The following is a 13,148-nucleotide window of genomic DNA, read 5'->3' on the forward strand; positions in this document are numbered from 1 at the left end:
CCACAACAACAACAACAGCGCAGATAGACAATGGCCTGCAACTGTAATTAACGTCTGGACTTGTCACTGTTACTGGATAAGCCAAGACACTGAGGCGATCATATTATCTGCAGCAAATAATGGGGTTTTGTGTGATTAGGACTGCACCCAAAGAGTTAATACTGCGAGGAAAATATGAAACCCACTAATCCACAACTCCACTCTTCAACTTTCACCTTCTTTCAAGTCTGCGGTGCATCGACACAAAACATTTCCCAAGAGGTCGGTCGGGATGAAATATGACAATCTCCTGAATTGTCTGCTTGTTGGCCTTCACTTAAGAGGCCCATAAAACACATTAACTGTTTAGCCGGCAGCGGCCTGGAATATTTACTGCCCTGTGAAGGTGAAAAGGTGTGTAGGTATTCTGACGTGTGAGGGGGTATATTTACATGTTTATGCTCCTGGTAAGTAAAAGTAATGAGATGCGTCAGGGTTTAACTGCTGCAATTTAGCTAACTTGTTAAAAAAAAGAGGATGAAATGAACATCAACCTCTGCCCTTTGCACCACCATGTCTCCCCGTGTTCTCAAAACACTCTTAAAATCCATTTTTACAAGCACTAAAAGAAAAGGAGAAAATCTTTCACGTAGCAGTTCCTTTCCTGTCGAGCAATGGGCACAAAGGGTGCTCAAACTCTGGAAAAAGTATTCAATCTTTTGGCCTTACTCTCTTTCTTTAAACATTGTGACATTGAAACGACTTAAAGGGGCGCAGGCACATTGTAAACAAGCAATATTAAGTGCTGACACTCCTCCACAATCTGTTTGTGTGTTGCATCCATACTGACGAATCGCAGAAACGCTGCAAGTATCAGCACGCTCCTTTCAGCGTCACTGTGTGTTTCAAAACAACTGACAAGGCAGTCAATATGTCACGTATTATCAGGGTACAGTCTCTTTTTCTTGACATCTTCAAGCTGATTGTAGCATCACCCTTTCACGTTGCTCACGCTGATATCACAGCTGCAGTAGTGACTGAGATTGATTGTTCTTGGTGCTGACATGCAGCACAAACCACCGGAACGGTCCGGAAATTTCAGGCATGGACGTCTAATCTCAGATGCAGACACTGCATGTCGCCTTGTTTGTCACGGCGAGATGCTGCGACCACACACGCACATGCACGCCAAACACACACCTGCAAACACAAGTGCTCCATCCGCTCTGAACCGGCGCATGGCGGATCCTGACACTGTGCTCATGTGCTTGTGTGTGAGAAAAACTCTCAGTTGAATGAGTCGACAAGGGGAGGGGGGAGGGGATGGGATGGAGGGCACAATCAAGCTGAAAAGATTAGGGGAAGACGAGCTGCTGAGGATCTGTGAGAGCAGAGCAGGCGCATGTTATATAACCCTTACCCAGTTCCCCCTGCTTCCAAAGACAGACTGTGAGGTTGGGAAAGGAGGATTTACTGGACCGGGGTGAATCCTTGTGATCAGACTAAAATGAACCAGGTCATTGGTTATCTGCACGCACAGTACTGTCTGGTTCATGTAACAATGGGACTCAAATTCTCATTCAAACACTGCGTCCCCCAGGTCTACATAGAGCTGACAGATTGTTTTGTCAGATAAGAGTGTTAACATACCCGATTTAGCCAATTTATTAGGTACACCTGTACCACTGCTCATTAATACAAACATCTAATCGACTGGATGCGTTTAGGCAGGCAAACATGGTCAATTCAAGCAGCTGATCTTCTATTCTGATGCTCTATTCAGAGCATCAGAATAATTGTTTTTCAGTATTTTAGTGCCCCATAGTTACGTATTTTAATACCCCATCATGTGTGATGAAATAAATACAAGTGATGAAGGAATACAAGATAGAATTCCACTCCAACAGTTCCCCTGGATGCTATTCCATAAACTCTTACTTCCTGGTTGGCCTCGACCAGCAAACTGAAAGACTATGTCCACTTTTTATCTATGGTCTATGGGTTTAGCAGCATTTTTCAGTCCTTCCCTGGCATGGCACATGTTTACTCGAGATTGGTCGCAAATTACCTTTGACTCCATATCAGGGGACAGAGCTGTCAAAGGGCCTTTTTTGATTTTTCATGTGCTGCGCGTGAGCGGGACTCGTGACTGCTGGGCTGTCGCTGTCTGAGGGTGACACAGGGAAGAAAGCTCCTCACAGTTCAGGGTTAAAGATACAGTGGAGTTTGATTAAAATCAACAAGGGCCCTAATTGTAATGCCGCAGCGGTCTGAATACCAACGACCGCTGACAATGGGTTCCTCACCATTCTTAACTCCTCCTTTCACTCATGGTAAAGCAGTTTATTCAAGTGGCCGGGGCTGTTGCATAACCTCGTCTTTCACGAGTCTATACGTGGGCCCTGCGAGAAGGAAACATATGCACACAGTAGTGTAGAGCAACAGAATCCCAAAACAGTTGTGGGAAATTACAGAGGCATTAGAACCTGTTTACAGTGGTATGCCCACAAGGATCTATGAATTGCATTATTTCAATGGCATTCAGATCAATCATCACAACATTCTCTCTATCCTGCCATTAACCCAAGCCGATCAATGTTGTTTTCACCTATTTCAGTTTTGCCACCACACACACACACACACACACACACACACACTGTGTACAGTTCCACTTGTTTCTCTTCACCTCAACAGAGTGTCTTTGACCTTTTCTGTGAATGCTATCATTTTCACATGTGGCCCCTTTTACCCTTTACTCCAAACTAATCAATAGACGGACTGAAAATAGAACAGTGGTGTGCTAATATTTGAGGATGATCAAATATTTATAAGTCCAGCAGCCAAAATAACATGTTGTGACGGGTTCACATTCACTAGATCACTGAGAACATAACCCGACTGTCACCTCAGGTTTATGGTCAGTGTTTGTAAACAATTATGCTCCGTGAGACAGCTGCATGCTTGCAGACCAAAGTGAGCCAAATGATAACTGTATTGGGATGTTGTTGGGTACAAGGGGTTGGTAAACAACTTGTGGTACCAACAGGTTCCAGCAGAGGTCCCCCTTTTTCAAGGAAACTCAATTGGTGAAAAAAAATAAAAGAACCCACAACACTTCTCCTTAGCATTCTGCCTTGGACCGGTTTCTGTGCTCTACATTTAAAGAAGGTTGCCATACCCTGCAACACTGTACTCTCTCTCTCTCTCCTACTGCATCAAAGTAATGTGGACATTTACACAAAACACAATTCGTATTAGTACACGACCTCACAGTGTTTTATACCTTGTATAAAGGAAGCTACCACTGCAGTAAAGGCAATCTCCTATCATTACAATGCTGTGAAAATAGCCACTTATTGTACCTTTGTCCCATGGGTGCCATTACATCTGCTTTTGTGGTTTCGTAATGCCGTGATAATACAGTAGCTTGCCGTGTGGGTCATGTCATGGGTGAATGATAGTTTTGCACTGGCCTGTACACTCCGCAGTTCACCTCTTAAATATATATTATATGGAATCATTTAAGGCCTTATCTCAGCATCGCTAAACGCTACGTGTTGCATGTCAGGTGTTTACTACCTACTGTATGGCTTCTTTGAAAAAAAAAAAATAACAACGAGAGACCGATGTTTGGAGCACATGATGGAACACCACCACACAAACACACCACCACCAGCCACCAGAGGCCTTTTCCTGTCAGGAGAATGGACCTGATTGAGTGGTTTGCATGCCATCAATGGCCACCTGTGGAGGAGAGAAAGCACGTCCGAGCTTGCGACCAACCGGACCGTTTTTTTAATCAGACAACCAGTTTGCCGTGCCAGCAGGAATCTGCACACAGCACTATGGGGTTTGCCGGTCTGTGTCAGCGCTCATTACCATCCACCGCCTTGGTGGATGCCTCTTCCAGGAGTCCTTTAGAGAGAAATAAAAGAGAGATGCTTTACCCTTTAATGACTTTCCCACAGTGCCTCTCCAAAACAACAGCTCCCCTTAAATTGCTATGCCTTGGCTGAGACTGGAGGAGAGTCCCCACTGCTCCACAGAGGAAGGGAAATACTGAGTTCACTGTCTGTCCACTCCACAAGGCCAGCCAAAGGGGCGGGGGGTGGAGAGGATGGTGGGGATAATCAGGTCTTTATGTGGTGTGGGGCCTACAGCCAGTGGACAGCCTTGGTATTGTCCCCACAGCTTGATTGTTTCTCTGGATCCAACACACGGACACATTGAGACACCCCCCCAACCCAAATTGGGGTTTGTGCATCTACTTCCCCAGTAGAATCCAACTCACCAGCCAGTGCATGGGCATCAAGCTTAAAGCAAGCAGTTGAGGCAATGTGTGCTTGTTCACTTGTGATTGAATAAGAGTCTTTTCCAGGTACTTGCTCTTGCTCAGATGTTCTGTTTGCAGGTTTATAAAAGCAAATACCAAGTCTTGCTATTATCACAAGGCCTCTGACCCCTTCCAAACAATCCTTTAAAAAGTCTGTCTGATTTGTTCACATTGACTGTAGACGGAAAAACAAATGTATGACAACCACAGAAGGTCATGTCAATAGGAGTTGCTCCAAACACACAACCCACATGTGAGCTCCGCAAGAGAAATGTTGATTTCAAAGCCAGTAATGTGATGCATGCAATGTGTGAAGTGGAGCATTGCGCATGGTCGGTCTCTCCAACTTTAATCTCTTGAGACTTTATGAAACAAAGATTACAGCTTCATTGCCTGTGACCAGGTCTTTATACAAAATAATGCACAATATGTACAAAATGATAGCAACATACAAGACTGACGTTTCCAGAGGTTTGGCAAACAATGTCACCTAAGCCTCTGACACAAAATAAGGTAAAACATTTAAATAAAAAGTATAGAAACCCATGAGATAGTTAGATCTTGACTGTGAGATTATCCACAAACAACTGCAAAACAAACCAACAAAATCTTGAGGCAATAATTAAATGAAATATCTGTGGTCAGAGTGATCACCACAGCCCAACGATGATCACTGATAAACAAACACTCTTTCATTTCAAGTACCAGAAAAAGTCAACTAGAGTCATTGTAAAAATGAAAACAAAATAGAGTTTTCAATTAAGAGAAAATGACCTACTGTGTGTTTTACTGGTCAACGTCCTGGTTTAAAATATGACAGTTCCTCAGTTTTCTCTGGTGCTGATTCAGCATGACATCTTGCTTTGTCATTACAAAGCGTCAAAGCGATGCACGAGTCAAGGTTAAGTATGTGGACGCTAATTTTAGCTGTAGCTGTAAGAGTGAGTCCTGTCTACAGCGTGTCAGCAAAGAAGGCCTGTTAAAGTGGATTACAGCTAGTGATAGCATGAGTAATAAAAAAGAATCCTTACGGAGACTGGTGTGTGTATGAGTATATGTCATAACCAGACAGGAGTGTATGTTAAGTGTCACTTTACACATATATATATTTTTTTTACTGCTGCTGAAATTAGGTCATATAATCATGTGCTGATCTTTCAAATCTCTTATCTAAAAACCTGTGATGGACAGCAGATCTATTATCCGTCTGAAGTACACTGGCCACAGTTCACCATACTGCTGAATTAGGGGGTGAATGGGGTCAAATGCAATATTGGAATTGAGCTCGAAGCACAACTGTGTTTAAATGCAATTTTTCCGTGGCAGTCGCAATCACTTCGTCCACATTTGCAGTTCTAGTGAACACTAAACAACAGGGAAATAAAAAGTACAGTTGATATGTTCATCCCTGAGCAACAGATTGTGAAATGGATTCCCCTGCCAGACCAGTTCTTGTGCTGTTCCTGTTCAACATTGTTTTGAACAGGTGTGTGCAGTGGGCAGTGACCTTACCTGAACTGAACAACCCCCTTTTCTCTCCCTGATCCGATTACATGTATTCACCTCTTTGTGTCTGAGCTGTAAACCAAGAGGAAGAAGTAAAGAGGGAATGACATGAAATCGAAAACCGGAGAGAATTAAGACGAGTTACTGAGATGGACAAAGTGAATGCCAGACGGACATTCAGACAGGTGTTAGAACACCTTTTCATTCAGAGGCCAGGTTCTTCTGTGCTTTGAGACACTCATGAGCAGAAAGTCGTTGTGTGAGATAGTCAGGTTTACTGTTTCACAGTGGAAAAATAAAAGTCAGGCGACACAAGGAAACAGCTGTTTCCTCAACTTTGCTTGACACAAGACTCGACACAGCTGACTCATGAAGAGTCAAGTCGCCTCCCTTGCACAACGCTGACACACTGCTTACTGGGAACCCTGTGGTCACAGTGGAGGAGGTGGTTTTTACCTACGTATTTGGATGTCATCACAGTAAAAAGGCAGACTTAGAATGGGGAAAGGAAAGAGGGAAGGGAAGTCTTGAAGTGTTTTGCCTGCACAGTATTTAAAACCCTTTGTTGAAATCCAAAGAAATCTCATGGTCCAAATATGCAACATTTGCAAGTTTAAATTTACAAACCAGTGACAAGTGATGATATAACTCTTAATATTTGAGCAAAAATAGAATGTCTTATTAATGTATACATTTAGGGTATTTTTGTTGTTGATGATGGTATTAATATTGTGTCTCTGTTTGGTCTTTGTAAACATGATGTATCATCATTTCTATCTGAAATCAGGCTCTGTCAAGCAACACTATCAGACCAGACTGAGGGAGCTTTTGTGTGTATGCAGTGGCAGCACAAGGTTGGGCGAGACATTATCCCAACAAATTGTTGAACTGAGTAGTAACACAAACATCAAGTTGGTCTTGCTTTACTAGCGCACTGTTGCTGTTGCCGCCATCTGTCTTGACATTCCGTCTGTGCAGTAAAGGGGGTTATTTTTGACCACCTGACAAATGTAAATGCACATGTCTTTGCATTTATTTTGTAGTTAAAACACTCTGTAAAGTTTCAGGATTATTAAAAACTGGAAGCATAAATGTTAACATTTTGAGTATTGGATGCTTTGCACACAGAAACATGTCTACTATTTATAATGACAGTATTGTTTTTTTTAAATTATATTTACAACACACTTTTCATTTAGATTAATTTTTAATGAGATGCTGGGACAACTGTGCATGGTGTCAGCATCTCTTACCCATTGCTTGGCATATGGTTAGCTCTGTGACGCAGGCAGCGTGATGGTGAGATCAGCGCAATCAGGATGCCACAAAGTGACCCTACTCTCGCACATGTCCAGATCTGTAGATCCTCTCTCAGTGAATACAACGGGAAAAAGGCAAGCCACTCGACAATACTGTGGCATTTAATGCATTAAAACCAGATGTGATGAGAAACACATCAGTGCATCCGCTTTACCTGAGTTTTATGAGGATCATGTGAACACGTAAAAGGAGACTGAAGTGAAAGAATAGAAGAAAGGTACTCGATCTATATCCAGATTTCCTCCGCAAGCTCATTCTACACTTCTACAGTGAATGGGGGCTATGTCTACTGTAGACCTCTCTACATACATTGCAGCCATAAAGCTTCTTATGCACTCTGTATATTGATGTGGTGCCACAGATTTCAGTCATTGCTGTTTTCTAACGTTGCTTTGCAGCTTGTACCTGGTTCAGTGTCTGTCGGCGCAGAGAGTTCAGTCAAAGAGGCTTATAGACATCCGCTCTAATGAGGCTTTACACACTCCTGAGCCACTATTACAAACAGTGGCCCAGCTGTGTGTAGGTGTCATGAAGAACATATGGAGAGCTTTTACGCTGCACTGGTGTTGTGGCCACAGATTTGCACACGAGCACAGCAACCTCAGGTGTCTCCCAGACAATCACAAGGAGGAAAAGATGCATATTGCATATTAACAATTTGGGGCAACATACGTTGAGATTTTTCCTCAATATTCTGCACACTGTTGAGTGATTATATTCTAGATTTGCAGATCACCAAGCCACACTGTGCCTGAGTGGACGGCTTCTAATGTTTGAAGTTTGAAAGAGGCTTTAACCTCTCTCCCAATAATGGAGGCATTGAGATCCAAATGGGCTTTCACGGAAACTGAACTCGGTATGAATAAACAAGCCCCTCTTACATAAACAGCCACCAAGGCCAGCTCTAATTATCATACAGCCTCAAACAATAGGCTTCCGAATGCAATTTCATGGTGTCAGAATTAGTTTGGACTTTGCATGATGATGGGTGTGGACATTTGGTGACATCTCCCCTTTCTTTTACTGCAGTGCGATACAATTTTTAAAATCATCCTTTCAAATGATAACCCATTTAACAAGATTAGATAAGATTTGACTTTATTGGTCCCACACCAGGGCAATGATGGAAGGAAGAACGCATGCTCCTTCATTCGGTGTTGAAACGCAGTAGCAGAAGTGGAAAGTGCTGATCTGATTTGAAGGCATTTCCGAAATTCTTGGGATTTAACAGCATGCATACAGTACAACAACCTCTGGGTCATTACTCTTCCTCTTTCCTGCCACAGGTAGCACTGAGACCAATGGTCCAAGAGTGAGGTTATTGATTAGGTTTCCTTTATGTGAGGCCCGACCTCTCCTTGACCCCGTTTCCACCAACAGTAGTGCACACAGTCGACTAAGGATAAAGGTAATGTAGCTCCAGAATCGGATTGCAAGCAAAAGGTCGCGACATTTTACACAGAAATGTGACCTAAATAATAGACACCAATACAGACATGGAGAACTGATGAGTAAGTAGGGCTGCAAAGGACTGACAGTGAGAGAATACAATAACCATTTTTGCTTGACTGGACAATGCTGCGGATTTATTTAGATTCATGGATTAGTTATTTGATCATCTTTGGCATCTTATTCCTATAGTAATCTAGATGGAATTAACATTGGAAAACAGACGTGAGACATCATTTATTACATAGATAAATAGATTCTTTATTCATCTCACAGAATAATGTAATAATGTAGTATTTATTACATGATAAATATCAATTTTGATTTATTTATCAAATAAAGGATATTGCACGGATGTAGCCTATAGTAATCCTCATTACCAAGCTATTACCTGGATGCCATTGTGGAAATAATCACATTTTCCCCTTACACCGTTATCGTTGTTATTAACACAAGGGAAATTGCATTAGAAGATGGTACTAGCATAATACTTCCTCCATACCATGCTGTCGCTGTACTGTAATATAAAGTATTAGCACTGTACAATATCCATCACTGACACAGAACTGTCTCCTCTGACATTTTGTAACTGATGACACAGTTAAGGACGGTAAAGTTCAAGGTGGTAAAATTTTATCATCATGCCGAGAATGATAAGCTCACACGAACACATGGCCGGTTTTATACCCATGAACCCGGCCATGCTCTGGGGTCAAATGATTTACCCTGTGGGAACTCCATGAGAAAAATACCTTGTGAAAACCCAGACACTGACAGCAAGTGTCAGAGAGTCACTGTAAACTAAAGGGGCCATTTGTTGTCCTTGTTCATTAATTCCCATGGAGAAGACTCAGCATTATCACTGGGTGCATGGGCTGCATTGAGGCGGCGTTGGCCGAACAACATTGCCTCCACTTTGTGCTCACTGTTGCACCCCAGAGAGGAGCAATCAGATGCTCATCAAAGCCTGACTTGGTTCGGGTCGAGTCAGGTGACCTTACACTGTTACACGAACAGGCCGCTGTGTGCCAACTCCATGAATTGGGTCCATGCTGAAGGACAATCCCTGTTTTATCCTGTTTGTCCCTCTTGACAGCTGCTGTGCCACAATGCGCCGATCTCTATAGACACAGGTTCCCACGGTGTGGGACAGATTGTGTGGCGTAATCAGAGCACCAGTGTGCGTTTACCTGGGAGTCTTTATTTTCCTCGCATGCAATGATTTACCGATTTAGTGGAAATTGTGAGAGTATAAAAGAAAAACAATATGAAAACATGACAGTTCAAGTGACTAAAGAAAGGTAACTTCAGAACTTTTGCATGACCTCCCTGCTCCAGGTTCTGAGTTACTGCTGTGTCTGTGAAGCCTTTTTCTCTTTGTACTTGGTCTTATTCCTGTAGTTTTGTTTAATACATTGTTTGTCTGATTTTATAGTTTCAAACCTTACATATATACATAATACATATAAAGTTTGTTGATGACAATGAAAAGTGAAAACTATGAAGTGAAGTGAAGTGAAAGTGCTTAAGAGGAAGATTTCCCAGACATAGAAAAAAAACAAACAGCTCACTAAAGATGAGAGTACTTTTCCCGACATTAGTGTTTGAGAACAACTACTTCGTCCATCCTCTACTGCTTTAGAAAGCAAATACTTTGAAACAGTCTCTCATGCTGAATCAGAGAGAGTCTAGTTTCAGTTATTATGCTTTATGCAGTTGAGGGTTTGCTAATCAAAGGCTCAAAGGAAATCGGTCACACATAAACATGGAGGACCCAAAGGCAGGAAAGAAGAAAAACACAGGGAGTAGAGCAACAGGTGACAAGACTGGGAAACGCGTGGAAAAACTCAACAGACACTAAATACACTGGGGGAGGCAGGGATATTCAGACACAGGTGAATCACAGTAGGACGGGGCACACAATCCACAGGGAAGACGGGACAGGAAGTCAAAACTTAACAAGGTTCATACACGAGAAAGAAGTACAAGAATAAACAGGAATCAAGGAACAGAAAGAACCAAAAACCAAGGGTAAAGAAAACAGACATACTGTACAATCCAAGAGCGATTGGCTTTACATCAGGACGAGGTGTAAGGTATAAAAATCACAATTATATATCACTTATGTACATTTTGTTGTCGGTAAAGTAAGTCATAAAAATGTTGTACACTTAAACTATTCCTCTCTGCACTGCTTTCAGGTTTCCTTTTCTTTCTCCATATCCCCTCTCCAGTGGCCGCTGGAGGGCAATCCCTGTCCTCACAGTGTGTTCACAAGTGCGACTAAAAAAAAAAAGAAAGTCACACACAGTTTCAGTCGACAATAAAGTTTCTTTTATTCACTCAATCTTTATATATTCAATTTCAACCCATCATTTCTAACTAATTGGGACTACTACTCCTTATGAAGTTGTCATTTACATTGGACCAATGAGGTTACAAATCTCTATGCTGACTTATTCTACATGCACTAAGCTTATCCTGCATAGTCATATTCTTTGTATTCTGTAGTAAAGCACATGTCATTTGAATGATAATTAACTGAAACTGGGTTTCATTTCATGTCTTGGCTAAAAAAAAGAAGAAAAAAAGGTTATTGACCTACGTGAACATATGTCATATTTAAACTAGATTGGAAATTCATGCTCATTTTCAAAAATAAGCCTTTGTTTACCAGAGACTATTTGTCCAGCTCGTGTTATGGAACATTGGTGAGAGGACTTGGTGACAGAGCAACAAACGAGCAGGTGTCAAAACATAACCATCTGGAGTTTTGGAACATCTGATGTCTGAAGTCGGATTTCCACACTTTTCTCACGCTCTCTAAGAGGCTTAAATAAAATCTGACATATAACTCACTACAGGCAAATTTTTACAGGCTCTCATGACCACAATGGAACGGTGTATTTACAGGGTAAAGTTGCATGTCCACATCTCCGTTGCGCCATGCTACGTGGTAACCAAACATTTGTGGGAGAGATTATGGTTTGTCTATCCGCCCGGCAGGTTTACCTTGCTGCTGACGCATTTGCCCTGCAGAGAGACAGCTGCACCGCCTGAGTTTTCACAAGTACGGCTATCAGTGTGATAGCTGACTTTATTTAGTTTGCAGAGACGTAGTGTTCAGCACAAGCAGAGGAGCCCACAAGGTTGGTGCAGTACTTCAAGCCAACGTGAGTGGTGTGAACACAGTCCGTCATGAAGAAAAGGCGCCGACACAAACATAATAGTTGCACCCAATAAAAAATTTTGAACAAATTCTTTCATCAAATTCTTACTGTTCCCTCTCTTGCTAATCGTTCGATGAGAAAACTCATTGCAGTTGGTGCGATAACATGTAAGCCTCAAAATGTCCATCTGGACTTTTTTTTTGCTTATTTTAACCAGAAAATGTCCTGTGATTAAATGCTTTTGCCCATTTTGCCAGAATAACTTTCAATATCTGGCAGTTTGCATGTTAAAATAGTGTATTAACAATTTAACACATATCTAAAATAACATTTGTTTGAGTTTTTGTCTCAATGTCCAAAAACAGGCCAAAAAATAGAAACTATGTGATAACCACCTGTCGGTTTTGACTTTTCAGAAACCGATAGCACAAACACTTGCGTAATTACAGTAAAAAATGTTTATTAACTACTTCCTGGATATTTGTGATGAGGGAAATAAACCTGCAGTTTCTCTGGGTCACCATAGAATTGTACTGTTATGAAATTGATCAAATACTGTTGTATTGTATGGTTGTTGTATTGCATCATGTACCACTCTACAAAGAGCCAGATAATACTCTTCAAGGTATTTCAAATGCTGACTTGATGCATCAGATAATCATTTCGATTGTGTCTAATATCAGATTCAGCAATTAGTTATCTGTCCCAACTCTGAAGACACTGGTACAGAACCCTCCTTTAATGTATTGTTGTGTTTTTTATTGAATTGAATTGAACTCTCTCTCTCTCACACACACACACACACACACACACACTGGGAGTCTGGGACTAAACAGGACTAAATGTCCAGTGAAGCGCCTGCTGCACCCCACTGCTTCATGACCTCCTCCAAACCTCTGGCCCTTCACTGCAGTCATCCTGTTAATCTGAACAGGTCACAGACGGGCACCAAGAAATCAGTCTTATGGGAGAATGCGTCACACCCATCTGCTGTGCATCATTCTTTTGATTACTGTGCTGTGGATTAGAAGAAAACCCTATTCTGCACCGATGACAGTCGATCCTTTGAGAGGCGACACAGCAGTTTTTATTCTTCGCTTCTTGTTTTGGCTCGGTTAATGCTATTAGATCTCAATGTGTGTGTGTTGCCAGGTATTACTCACGTTGTGGGAACCTAAATCTGTTAACACAGTCACGTTATAGGGACTTGTCTTCCATATGGGGACAAGAAAACAAGTCTCCATAATGTCAATTACATTTTAGAGGACAACAAGCCAGTAGTAGTTATGGTTAAGGTTAGAGTAAGTCTCCGTGGAAGTAATTGAAGTCATTGTAATGTCCTGTGACGTCAAGGGAACCGGACTGTGTGTTTGTGTGTTGGATGTACCAAG

This window comes from Solea senegalensis, linkage group LG1 (assembly GCF_019176455.1).
Source record: "Solea senegalensis isolate Sse05_10M linkage group LG1, IFAPA_SoseM_1, whole genome shotgun sequence".
In the NCBI taxonomy this organism is placed as follows: Eukaryota; Metazoa; Chordata; class Actinopteri; order Pleuronectiformes; family Soleidae; genus Solea; species Solea senegalensis.